Source organism: Dioscorea cayenensis, chromosome 9 (assembly GCF_009730915.1).
Source record: "Dioscorea cayenensis subsp. rotundata cultivar TDr96_F1 chromosome 9, TDr96_F1_v2_PseudoChromosome.rev07_lg8_w22 25.fasta, whole genome shotgun sequence".
In the NCBI taxonomy this organism is placed as follows: domain Eukaryota; kingdom Viridiplantae; phylum Streptophyta; class Magnoliopsida; order Dioscoreales; family Dioscoreaceae; genus Dioscorea; species Dioscorea cayenensis.
Genome location: NC_052479.1, coordinates 26,650,456 through 26,663,375, shown reverse-complemented (window position 1 = coordinate 26,663,375; position 12,920 = coordinate 26,650,456).

Genomic DNA, 12,920 nt, shown 5'->3' with positions numbered 1-12,920 from the left:
CTCCATCTACTCTTTCTTCCTACCCATAAGCCGATCCAGCCGAAGTCACTCCGTAAAAAGACCCCCCATCATCACCATCACTCCGCAGCCTCCACCACCCCCAATAACTCGAGATCTCTATAACCTCTCTCGTTCTCCATCTTCGATCCAACAATTTCTGAAGATATCTGAGAAGAGGATTGATGAGGAATGCAGAGCCAGGGATCTAGTCATCACTTGCCGGGGCTTGCCCTGCAATCACAGATCTCCTCCTTTATGCTTGCCATGCTCTCCACAATGGCCTCTGTCTATGTTTTTGTGTTTTTTGGTTGATTTGGTTTTTTTATTTAGGGTTTTTAAGAATTGATTGATTTTGTGGTGCAACTATGTTCCGTCAACTTCTTGAAGTTTAAAAGTTTTATTTATTTATTTATTTATTTCCCCTTATTGTGTATTTGGGTATCATTGTGATGATATGTTAATTCTTTTAAGCTTATAGGCTTTAAATCTCTTATATTCTTCAAAGTTGGTTATGTTTTTCTCTTTCTGAATTGAAGTGTGATGGTGATGAGATGATAATTATTATTATTATTATTTTTACTACGGTAAATCTCTTTTGTTCTCTTATGAATTTAAGTGCGATGGTGATGGGATGCTATTTTTCCTTTTTTGAAGGTTATGCGTTGTCTCTTCTGTTATTAATTTTTTCTTCCCCTTTGAATTTAAGTGTGATGGTGATGAGATGATAATATTTTTTAGGTCTATCTGATGTGCTTTAAATCTTATCAAAGAGCTTGATCGGATAACTGGGAAGGTATTTAGACTTTTCATTATATTCATTTTGGTTTCGTTTGTTGGAAAATCTGAGATTCTAGATCTGAAATTTATTAGAATTGTTTGTTTTTGTTATGGAACTATTTTTGAAATTCAATTCAGAGCTCTTCTTTTATTTTATGGTGTTGAATTCATTGGTTCAATGTGCGACGATTTGGGAAAAAAAACAGCGACCATATTGTATAATTTTTTATTTAGGTTTTTAAGGCCGATGCATCTTAGATGGTTCATCCAAATATAATTGATTTGGTTAATTCACATTTATTTCATATGTGCAAGATTACGGAGAAAATACTATAAAGAAGGGTATTATTTTCCTTCTTTATGTTCTTTTGAATTTTGAGCCAAAGTTAGAAAAATATCCACTTCAAAACAAATTTGGTATATATATATATATATACATATATAATCTCTTTAACAAATCTTTTACCCGGGATTGACACCTAGCACCACCATTGGCCCTTGAAATTTAAAATATTATTTACTATATAAAAACAATTCATATAATTAGATTAAATTGATAACTTAAATTATAATAATTAGAAAAATTAATTTGAATTTTGAAATGCTAAGAATGCCCCATGGTAAGAAAAGGAAACTAAAGAAATGTGTGTGTATATATATATATATATATTATAACCCAGATATATTAAGAGTTTTTAGTCGTTTGTTAATTTTATTTTTCATACAATATTTGTAGATATAAAGAATAATCAATATCTTTACTTTTAAGCTTCCAAAATGCATGATAATAAAAAACAGTATTATGTGTAGTGCTCTTTCACATCCTTTTAAAATACAACTAAAGTATTGTAATAATAAAGCTAAAAAATTATATTGAAATTAGATTAAATTGATACATAAATTATAATAATTAGTTAAATTAATTTGAATGTTGAAATGCTAAGAATGCCCAATGGAAAAAAAGAAACTAAATAAATTAATATATATTATAAAAATATAATATATAAATGAAACATATAAAGCATGTTAATTATGATATAAATAATTATTTCAATATTGATAATTTAGTTTTTTTACTCATTACATAATATATGGTTATGAATCTTATTATATTATTATTTGATTGTCTATTAATAAAGATAGAAGCGCTTGATACATTTGTTTTCAGAAGATATAATATGAAATGTCTCCATGAGCCCAATGTGACCTTTGCATAGACTAGCTTTAATTTTTTTTTTTAGGTTGATTCTAGGGAATGATATTTTTTTAATTAAAAATAGGGAAGTGCAATGAACGTGGCACACAATATAGTTTTAAAATTAGACTTTATTTATTTTAAGTGGATATTGCAAGAAAAACCCCCTAAGTTTGCCATATTGCCAAAAAAACCCTCCTAATTTTGCAATCCTCAAAACCCCCTTCCTTTTACACTCCATAATTTTGAAACCCCCAAAGTATGTAACAGTGGTTAACGGAGTGATTTTTGAATTTTATGGACAAAAATGCCCTTGCACGGGAAGTCGTGGCTGTAGCCATTTCGGCGGTGTGAGAGGAAGTGTGTGTGGGGTGTTGGGGGTTGTTAGGGGCTACTGACCATTTGAGCCGTTTGCTTGTCTTCTCTCAACTCGCGTCTCCAGCCATTTTTGCACATCCTCTGTAAAATTCAGCTTTTCCCTTGCCACCAATGTCTCGAAGGAGAAGTCCCGCGCAAGTATTCGGCATTTCATCAGTTTGTAATCTAAGGTATTGATTATGATTTTATGTTAACTATTCTGTTACAAATAAACAATTTTTGGTTTTGTTTTGTGATTTTGTTTTTATTGGAAGACATTGAAGCCTGCAAGGGGATTTATCGGCTGGGGTTTTGTTAGTCTGCAGGGAGATTTCTCGGCTAGAATTTTGTTTTGTTTTACATTTTCGCCTGTGTACATGATCGAAATAGTTTTTCGATTATTGTGATTTGTGTAATGTTTATAATATACGTTTCCCCTTTCAATTGATATGGTTGCAGTTGTACAAATGAGGTCTTCGTTTAAAGAATGAGCTTTTACCATTTAAGTTTTGTCATCTCCGTTTAAATATTGGCATCCCTATTTAATAATATAGGTCTCTGTTTAACAAGTGATATCACTATTTAAGAATTGAGAGTTTACCGTTTAACAACTTATATTTCCGCTTAACAATTTGTGAATACGGCTGGTTGAATGTGCTGTTATTGTCGCAGGCTTGTGATTATGGCGGTCAATCTAGTTAATGGACGATGCTACTTGACACCGGTAGTGGAGACCGTGGCTGAATTGAAAGTTCACATGATCCCTCGACACTGGGAGATCATCCGAAGAACACCGTTTGCAGCATTCACTGAATAGGAAGCTGTATTCCAAGAGCGGGCCCTTCTTGATTCTCTGTTGTAAAGGTATGATAGCTGCACCAATAAATTCAGGATCAGGGAAAGCATGCTGACTTTCAGGCCTGAAGATGTGGCTCTCGTTCTTGGTCTGCATTGTGATGGAGACGCAGTCGTGTTTCAGAAGAAGAAAACACGCTCAACTTTCGAAGAGAGGTATTTATCCAAAACCTACGAGCGACACAGAGACTCCATCAGGAGCACTCTTCAGCAACTCGTTGGATAGAGGGGAGAAGAAGAAAATTTTGTGAAACTACTGATGGTGTACCTCATGGGTACAATCCTCTTCCCAAATACCTCCTGCTCGGTTCCTAACTGGATCATTGATTATGTCGATGATCTACCTGGCATGGGGCGATATGCATGGTTGCATGCGACGCACAAGTGGCTTATGGAGGATATTCCACAAGCAGCCGCTCGAGTGCAAGCTAGATGCGCGAGGAAGAAGACCAACACAGGGTGTATCAAGGGTTGCACGGTAGCGCTTAACATCTGGTTTTACGAGCTGACCGGAACCAGAAAGAAAGTCTGTTTCAGTAAGATCCCAAGGATGCTGTGCTATGGTGAAAATACTTACCGGAAGAAAGCGACGATAGAAACCAGTTTGTCATCTCTCGAAGAAAAAGAGGTAATAAATCATGAACAATGTGTTTAACAGTAGACGTTAATGTTTAAACATTTTATTCACCGTTTAACTTTGTTCATTTACCGTTTAAAAAGTATCTTCATTGTTTAAAACTTTTGTTCTCTGTTTACATTTATGTTATAATGTTTAAATATATAAGTTCAATGTTTAAGTATAGTTTTTATTGTTTAAACTGAATGATTTCGCTAAATTGTTTGGTTCACATATGTTAGTTTCCTGAGCTGGTTCCGGCGAATGTTGATGAAGATATATTTGTTCGGGCCAACCATCGGTTCGATGCTATTGCTCCGGAACCACTTGTCCGAAGGCAAGATGAGAGGGCACCCTCTTCTGTGCGCGCTCGACGCTGGAGAAGCCCTCTCCTACAATGCCAAATTGCAACACCCCCACCGACGACAACATTGACAGTCCCCCCGATCATGGCAGCCCCCCCGACCATGGCAGCACTCCTGATGGCACTAGGCGAGGATGTCACTACAACTCTTATGCAGGCTTGCCAGATATTGATGACCGAGTTCCCTCGGCTTGTCGCTCGGGTTGAGGCATTGGAAGGCCGGTCACAATCGACTACGTCGTTCCTCCGAACAAATGAACCACCCGGGACGAACGCGGCATCGGATTTCAACGATGATGACATCATCGGGGAGGTCATTCAAAAACGACCTTATTAGAGGAGGCTTGCGAAAAAAGAGAAAAACAATAATGCCTCCGTCTCCACCGGCGGCTGATGATGAAACAATAGCAGCACCATCGGCGGCTGATAGTGTTATCGTTGATGACATGGCCTTCACGGTGGAGGAAATCGCAGATGATGTTGCCATTATCGCAGTTGATAAGATCAATGACTCCGTTATGAACCCGGTGGAACGGACGGCTGATAATGCGGCACCAAAGATGGACACAATCCCTGAAGAACAAGAACCAGCTAACATTGGGTCTCCAATTGATGCTATTGCCGTGGCCACGGTTGAGAAGGTCGTTGACTCTATTGTCTACAAAATCATAGTCACGGTGGAACCAATAGCCGATATTGCCACATCGAAGGCAGACACAATCCCACAACAACAAGAAGCATGTAAGGATATGTCTCGGCCCGATCTGCTTGCAGTCGTGCCGCATCGAAAGGAAGATGATCTTTGGTGCTAAACACCGACAATCATCAACAACGGTCACGACATGATGATCCCAAAAGCAGTTTGTTGACGAGGGTCGAGGGAATGCCTTGAAATGAGCGACGGGAGAGAAGATCAATGCCAATAAAAAATTAGAAGAAGTTCAGAAAATCTTTATTCCGAAGAAGAAAAAATACGTTGGCCAATCGCGCCTCAACAAGTACGAATAGGAGTTGATAAGGATCTTCCTCAACTGCCCTATGGACAAGTAAGTTTGAAGTTTTTATGATATTGTTTAAACTATTACATGTTACCCTTTAAGTCATATATTTAACGTTTAACTATTACAGATAGAATTTAAACTATTATATTTTACCATTTAATTTATATAGTAACCATTTAAATATTCGACATAGAATTTAAACGGTTGATGTATCGATTAAATATTTACAATATTGTTTACGTATCTACTATTACCGTTTAACGCATGACATCATCGTGTGGAAGAATGACTCTATCGACCTCACACGGTCCAGTTATTCGATCGCTTGAGGGGAAGGAGATGAGTCGCGAGATGATGTGATGGGCGCTTTCAGTATGTATAATCAAAATTACGGCGATAGTGCCATATCGTTATAAGAAGCGCGCCTCCATCATACGACCATTGGCGCTGTTTATGTCAATGCAGGAAGACGCACATGATACCACTATGGCTATGATCGGAGATGCCGCGCGCAACTTGCATGATGTTGAAATTGTCATCCTCCCGATAATTATGAATGGCCATTTCCATGTCGTCGTCCTTGACAATGATAAACAAGAATACATGCATTTTTCTTCATGCCAAAGCAAGGAATACGATAAAGACGTGCTAGACATGGTAAGTGCTTTAATAATTTGTGTTTGAGTAATAGTATTTGGTAAATAACCGGTATTCTAATATGAACTTGTATACCTCCACAGCGGAACCTATTCGACTTTTGTATTGACATGGAGTTCGGCGAGTCAGCGACCGCAAAGTACCCACTTGTTCATGACACTGAAACCCCACAACAAAACAAGGAAGTGTTGACAGCGCCGTCTATGTGATGCGGTTTATCGAGCAGTTACTCACAGATGAGAAGCTACGGCTACCGCAGACGGACGTCCCTTATCTGCTATTAAAGTATGTTTTCCGCATATTTAAGGAGGGGAGGGCAGCCGGCATCACTGCCAAAGGGGAGTGTTCGAAAGCGAGTTCATAGAATACGTTGTCTTAGTTTCAAATGTAAACTAGTTTAAATTCAATTCATTGTTTTCAAAGAACATGACAAATTTTGTCAATGTAAATTTACATGTATCTATATTTATATACTTGACTCTTTTTTTAACCTTCCAGTATCATTGTTTAACTTGCACTTTCATTGTTTAATTTTAAGTTTAATTATTTAACTATCAATGTCATTGTTTAAATATCCATGTTACAGTTTAAGAAGAACTAGTCACTTGTAAAAATAACTATTTAACGTTTAAAATAATAATGTCTATTTAAATACATATGTTAACTGTAACAATAAGATTTTCTCTGTTTAAAAATGAAAAGTTGGCACACAATTAAGTTTGTTTCTTTTTAAAAATCAGCTATTTTACAATGGTTAGTCGGCAACAGTTTCATTGCAAGATCTGCGATTGTGACCGGAGCCATAGCAGAGGCTGCAACGTAACTCGCGGACCTCAAAGGCTTGTGACTCGATCCTCTTTCGCCTAGGATGCCCAGGTTGCCTTCTTATCACAGGCGGTCTCAGACGCAGTTCATGATTTTCGTCCGTAGGCTAGTCATCATCGAAAATGGGGAATATAGCTTCCTTATACGCCAGTTTGTAATTGTCGATGATGAAGTAGCCGCTAATAAAATGATAAACATTGGTGTCTGTCTGCATAATTGGAGCGCAAGCATGTTTACACGGGATACCATAAACTTGCCACCTGCGACATGAGCATGTTCTGATGGCAAGATCTACAGAGTAACTGCACTGGTCAATCACTTCATAACGATCATCGACACAACGACAAACACGAAGATTTCGGCTATCCTCCACAAGTATCTCCACCTTCGAATATATGTTCGGGCACAAGTAGGTCTCCCATTTGTTCGCTTTCTCACGGCGGTTGCATAACATGGACATCAACTTGAACCTGTACAGCGTACAACACAAATCTCAAACAATGTTAAGCAAAGACATTGATATTTAAACATAAACACACTTTATTAAACAGTATTATCATAAATTAAACAATGATGTAGATGGTTAAACACAAATAAAAATATTTGAATAATTATAAACTATTTTAAAGGATAATACGAATCCGTAAGTGAAAATAAACATTCGAATAGCTTATGGAGTCGACCATCTTCGTCACCGGCAAATGCCGAGCTTCTTTGATCCAAGCATTGAATGACTCCGCGACATTGAAATACATCTCACCCCAATGTTTGCCTCTGAACAAATAATTCGACCAATGTGCCATATCCGATTTATTAATCAACCAGTGATGGGCTTCGGCTGATGTGGCCTGCAGTTCATTCACAGTATCATCGAAATCTTTAGCCGTGGATGCTCACGCAATACGAAAGTATATAGACCAGCACTCCTCTCTCAATGCCTTCTCTAGTCTGACGTTGGCTTTCATGAAATTGGCCTCCAAGTATCGAAGACAATATGCATGTGGAGAAGAAGGGAAGACTCTCGCAATAGTGTTCACAAGGCCCTTGGACCTATCCGAGACAAATGTAATTATCTCATGATAATCTCCTTCCTCGTATTAAGCATCACCTAACTTGGATATGAACCAAGTCCAATTGGCATCGGTCTCGTTGTCGATAATACCGAAGGCGACGTGGAAGAAACCATTATTTCCATCTTTGCTTGTAGCACCCAGTAGAGTACCCCGTTACTTTCCAAGGAAGTGGGTACCATCAACAAACAGCAGCGGCCTGCAAGCCTTCTTGAATCTGACAATACACGCTTTAAAAGAAAAGAATGCACGTTTAAATCGCTCACCGTCTCTTTCCACAATCGCAATGCTGTCAGGGTTTGTCTCAACCACCTTATCCATATACCAAAGCAACAAATCCTAGCTGGAGATGTCGCTGCCGTCGAGCACCACCCAGGCATGCTTTTTTTCCAACCAAGCTTGCTTGTATGGAATGTGGACACCATGTTCCCGCAACATGTCCTTTTGAATGTCGATGGCTTTGTACAAGGTCCGGTCTTTGAGTTTTTGAATCAACGTGCGCTTACCCATTTTTTGGACGCTTTCGGGTGTGAGGCCGATCCCACTCCACCACCGCAAGTGTATGACGGGTTCATTGTCTTTATTCTAAAAGTATTTCTATTATATTCCTTTGATGCATGAAGGCGCCATTGACAACCAACGGCAGCGCATTCCACAATCACCCGATGTTTCTCGTTCTTTATGAATTTGAAATCAAAATTCCGTTTGATTGCAAAATTTTGAAGTGCATCCCTGAAATGTTCAACACCTTCAAAATATTGTCCGATATCCAACGACAACACTTTCGAATGATCTGACGAGGAAGGAAGGCAACCCACACCGTCAGGTTCGCCATGGGGTTGACCGGGAGCGCTCGCAGAATCCGAATTCCTGCCAACACTTCAGTTTAAATAAAACCATCCATAAGTTAAACAGAGACATAACATGCTTAAATGATAAAATCATAATTTAAACGTTAAGTCAAAGAGTTACACGATGAAGATAAAATTTAATTGCAATCAGAATATATTTAAACAGAGCCTGTTAAACTTAAACCGTAATGAACTTATACAACTAGATAAACATAAAAGAGAATAATCTTACAACGAGAAAAACTCGTTTTTAGTAGGATTCAACAATGCCACATCATCTTTCTCCACAACAAGATCGACTATAGAGCATTTGAAGATTGAGTGAACGTGACACATCCGCTGGAAGTCGACATCGTTTTCTATTGGACAAGCTGTTTTATACCCATCGGGTGTGATAAACTTCACCCTCACATGGGAAACATCGAGACCCCATCGCTCACATATCTCAGCTAACACCGACTCACAAGAAGTCAGCGCTGTGAATATTAGCACTCTTCCCTCCCCGTTGTATCTAGCAATACCACAAAAACTATTCATAATATAACTACTGAATTCGAATCGAACAAACTAAATGAGAAGAAGAAGAAGAAGAAGAAGAAGAAGAAAAAGTAGATGATGTAAAGAGCCTTCTAAAATGTATTTCACAAAAAAGTACGCAATTGTATGCATAAAGTCAGACATTATGTGATTGGGCGGTATTTTTCCCACCATTTTAAAGCGCAAAAGAGGTATTTCATTACATGGATCCACTTGAAGTGACCGACAAGGGTTAATACCTAGAGACAATCATTACTGGCTCCTTGGCTCGTAATTCTTCTTCGTTTTCCACCATTGTCGCTTTCCACCATTGCCGCTTTCAACCATTGTCTTGAAGTTTTTCTTCGCTTGTAAGGACGATGCTGTAGTGTGAAGTCCTTGCAAGCGACCGGTCGACTGCAAGTGCGAAGTGGCGGGAAGTAAGCAAGTGACGATAGAAGCCAACCTGTCATCGCTCAAAGGAAAGTACTCCACTTATCATGATTCTCTCTGTTTAAATATCAATCTTTAATGTTTAACAAATATGATATAGTGTTTAATATATTGGTTCACTATTTAAAATCATTTTATATAATTTAAACAAATATGTAAACCGTTTAAATATTATCATTTCACTATTTAACAATATATGTTATTGTTTAAATTGAATGTTTTTACTGACATTGTGTTCACTGACAGAGCCTCTATGAAGAGCACACTTGAGCAGCTTGCTTGTTCACAGTTTAAAATAATTCTTAATTGTCATTTAAACCAATATGTAAACCGTTTAAATATTTTGATTTAACTGTTTTAAAATATATGTGATTGTTTAAATTGAATGCTTTCTGCGACATCGTGTTGAAAATGGATATTTTTCCAAAACATTGTGTTACATGCATTCCATCAATCCTCTTGGGTACCTCATGGGTCTCTGTTTAAACGTCAACCTTTTTACGTTTAAACAATTATATATATTCTTTAAACTGTCGGTTCACTGTTTAACTAATTTGTATATCGTTTAAACATATTTATTTTTTTGTTTAAACCGTTGTCACTGTTTACACATATTTATTTTTTGTTTAAACACCGTTGTCACTGTTTAAGTAGTAAGGCGATTTTGTTTAACATTTTGTTTGTTTATAATACCCTTTTTTGTTACTAAAAATGCTTAAATATCAAAGGTTGAGACTCAAATAAGTTTGTTTCATTTATAATATTTAAACATTAACAATGGTCTCTGATTAAATGTCAAAAGTTCACACTCAGATACGTTTGGGGTAATTTTTTTGGGTGAGTACCAAATTTTGCTTTGTTTTCAGTTTGAGCACTAACTTTCAATTTGTATCAAAATGAGCACAATGTTTTAATTTTGTTTCTCCGGTGGGGCAATTGGGGGATTCCGGTTATAAGTGAGTGGCGTGGAAGCCGGAAATATGATGTGGACACCCAGGATCCAAGTCAGCTCATGTCCGTTTTATGTTCGGGGAGAGGAAAGGATGAAGAAAAAGGAGGGGGGCAGGAAAAACGATGATGACGTGGCAGCCCATTGTGCCACGTGTACAAGTTGATGACTTGGACATGAGCTGACTTGGATCCTGGATGTCCACATCATATTTCCGGCTTCCACGTCACTCACTTATAACCGGAATCCCCCAATTGCCCCACCGGAGAAACAAAATTAAAACATTGTGCTCATTTTGATACAAATTGAAAGTTAGTGCTCAAACTGAAAACAAGGCAAAGTTCGGTACTCACCCAAAAAAATTACTCGATACGTTTGCTTCATTTCAAATAAAATATTTACAACATTTACAACATCCACAACATTTACAATGTCTTCACGGACATCGGACACTTGTGAGTCTATCCTAGTTCGTTTATTAAGATTTCGGCTTTCCTCAACAAGTATCTGTACCTTCGAATGCTCACGGCAGTTGCATAACATGCGCATCAACTTGAACCTGTACAACGTAAAACACAAACAGTTAAAAAAGCCAGTTAAACAGTTAAACAAAGACAATAATATTTGTACACTAAGGAACTTTTTTTAAACGCTGAGAACAATTCTCAAGTGATAAATATTAATTTCGTTTTAAAGTATGTGTCGTGGTCACCCTCTCCAAAGAATCCTCCGCAATCAAGCAATGCGTGAAAACTTTCTTGTCCTGATCAAGTCAAAATGCCCGCTTAATTGCTTGCCCATCATCCTCCACATTCAAACAATTAGGCGGGCTTTCTGACTTGAACAGGAAAAGAAAGTTTAACTTATTGCATAATCGATTCTCCAGAAGAGGATGATCACAACAAATCCTTTAAACGAAAATCCTGGACATATGAAGATGAAACTCATCCGAGAAGAAACAGAGGAAGAGAAGGAGGGAGTGTTCAAGGGAAGTGGTCTTCCTTCTCATTTATGGTGTGAAGTTCGCAAGCCGGTTGACGCTTTAGATTCGAGAAAGAATAAATTTGCCATAAATTCTTGCGCACGGGATACCGTAACGAGATATAGGATTTAATGCCGTCACTAATTCTTGTGCACGGGATACCATAAATTTGCCATTGGCCACCTAGCAATACTTCAGTTTAAACAGAACAAAAAATATTTTAAGAAGATACATAAAATGTTTAAACAATACATTACAATGTTAAACGGTAATGCAAATAGTTAAATACTGACAAATAAATTAAACGAAAAAGACAATTGTTAAATATAAAAATAATGTATTTAAACAGAGACATGCGACATTAAACGGTAATCAACTTATACAACTAGATAACCATAAAAGAGAAGAATCTTACAACGAGAAAAACTCATTTTCAGTAGGATTCGACAATGTCACATCGTCTATCTCGACAAGATCGACAATGGCACATCCGCTGGAAGTCAACCTTGTTTTCTATTGGGTAAACCGTTTTATATCCATCGGGTGTGATACACTTCACCCTGACACGGGGAACATCAAGACCCAATCGCTCCCGTATCTCAGCTAAGCTAACACCAATTCCCAAGGAGTCAGCGCCGTGAACAATAGCCCTCGAATCGAAGAAATTCTAATCTTATCAAGAAACCGACAGAATTCAAATATAACAAACTAAATGAGGAGAATAAGAAAAAGAAGAAGAAGAAGATGTGATGAGTCTTCTAAACTTTGTTTGACAAAAGGCACAAAAAAAAACCAGCAAAATTGTATGTATAAAGATTGGACATGATGTGAGTGGCCGTTTTTTCCCGCCATTTTCAAGGGCAAAAATGAAATTTAATAACATGGTCGCATTTCAAGTGAACGGTAGGGGGTAAAAGGGAAGTTAAACAATAACGGAAGGGTTGTCCGGGGTTTGCCAAAATTAGAGGGTCTGTTTGGGAATTTTTAAAATTCATGATGGGTAAACAGTAATTTTCCCTTATTTTAATTGTATATTTATTTGCCTTCACATGCTCTAATTGGTTTTTTTCCCTCCTTTATTTATTACTCTTTTTTATGTGCATCGTGCTCTTTTTTCAAGACAAATAAGAATTTGCATTCAAATTAATGGCTTTAGACTAGCTTTCATGCATGCAGTGTCACAATCATTAATTCACATGCAAATGCATTGAATAAAATATTGCCAAGAATTCTAATATCAATACATTATACACTGATAACGTTTAATAAATGTATTAGAGTGTTTTTAATATATGTTTACAAAGTCAAAACCTATTTGAATCATTTAACATAAACTTAAATATGTGATAAAACAGTTTTATATTTTATTTAAAAAAAATTTACCGCTATTGAAATCTTTATATATATATATATATATAGAATGAAAGAATCCATAAAAGGCCTTTAGTTCCT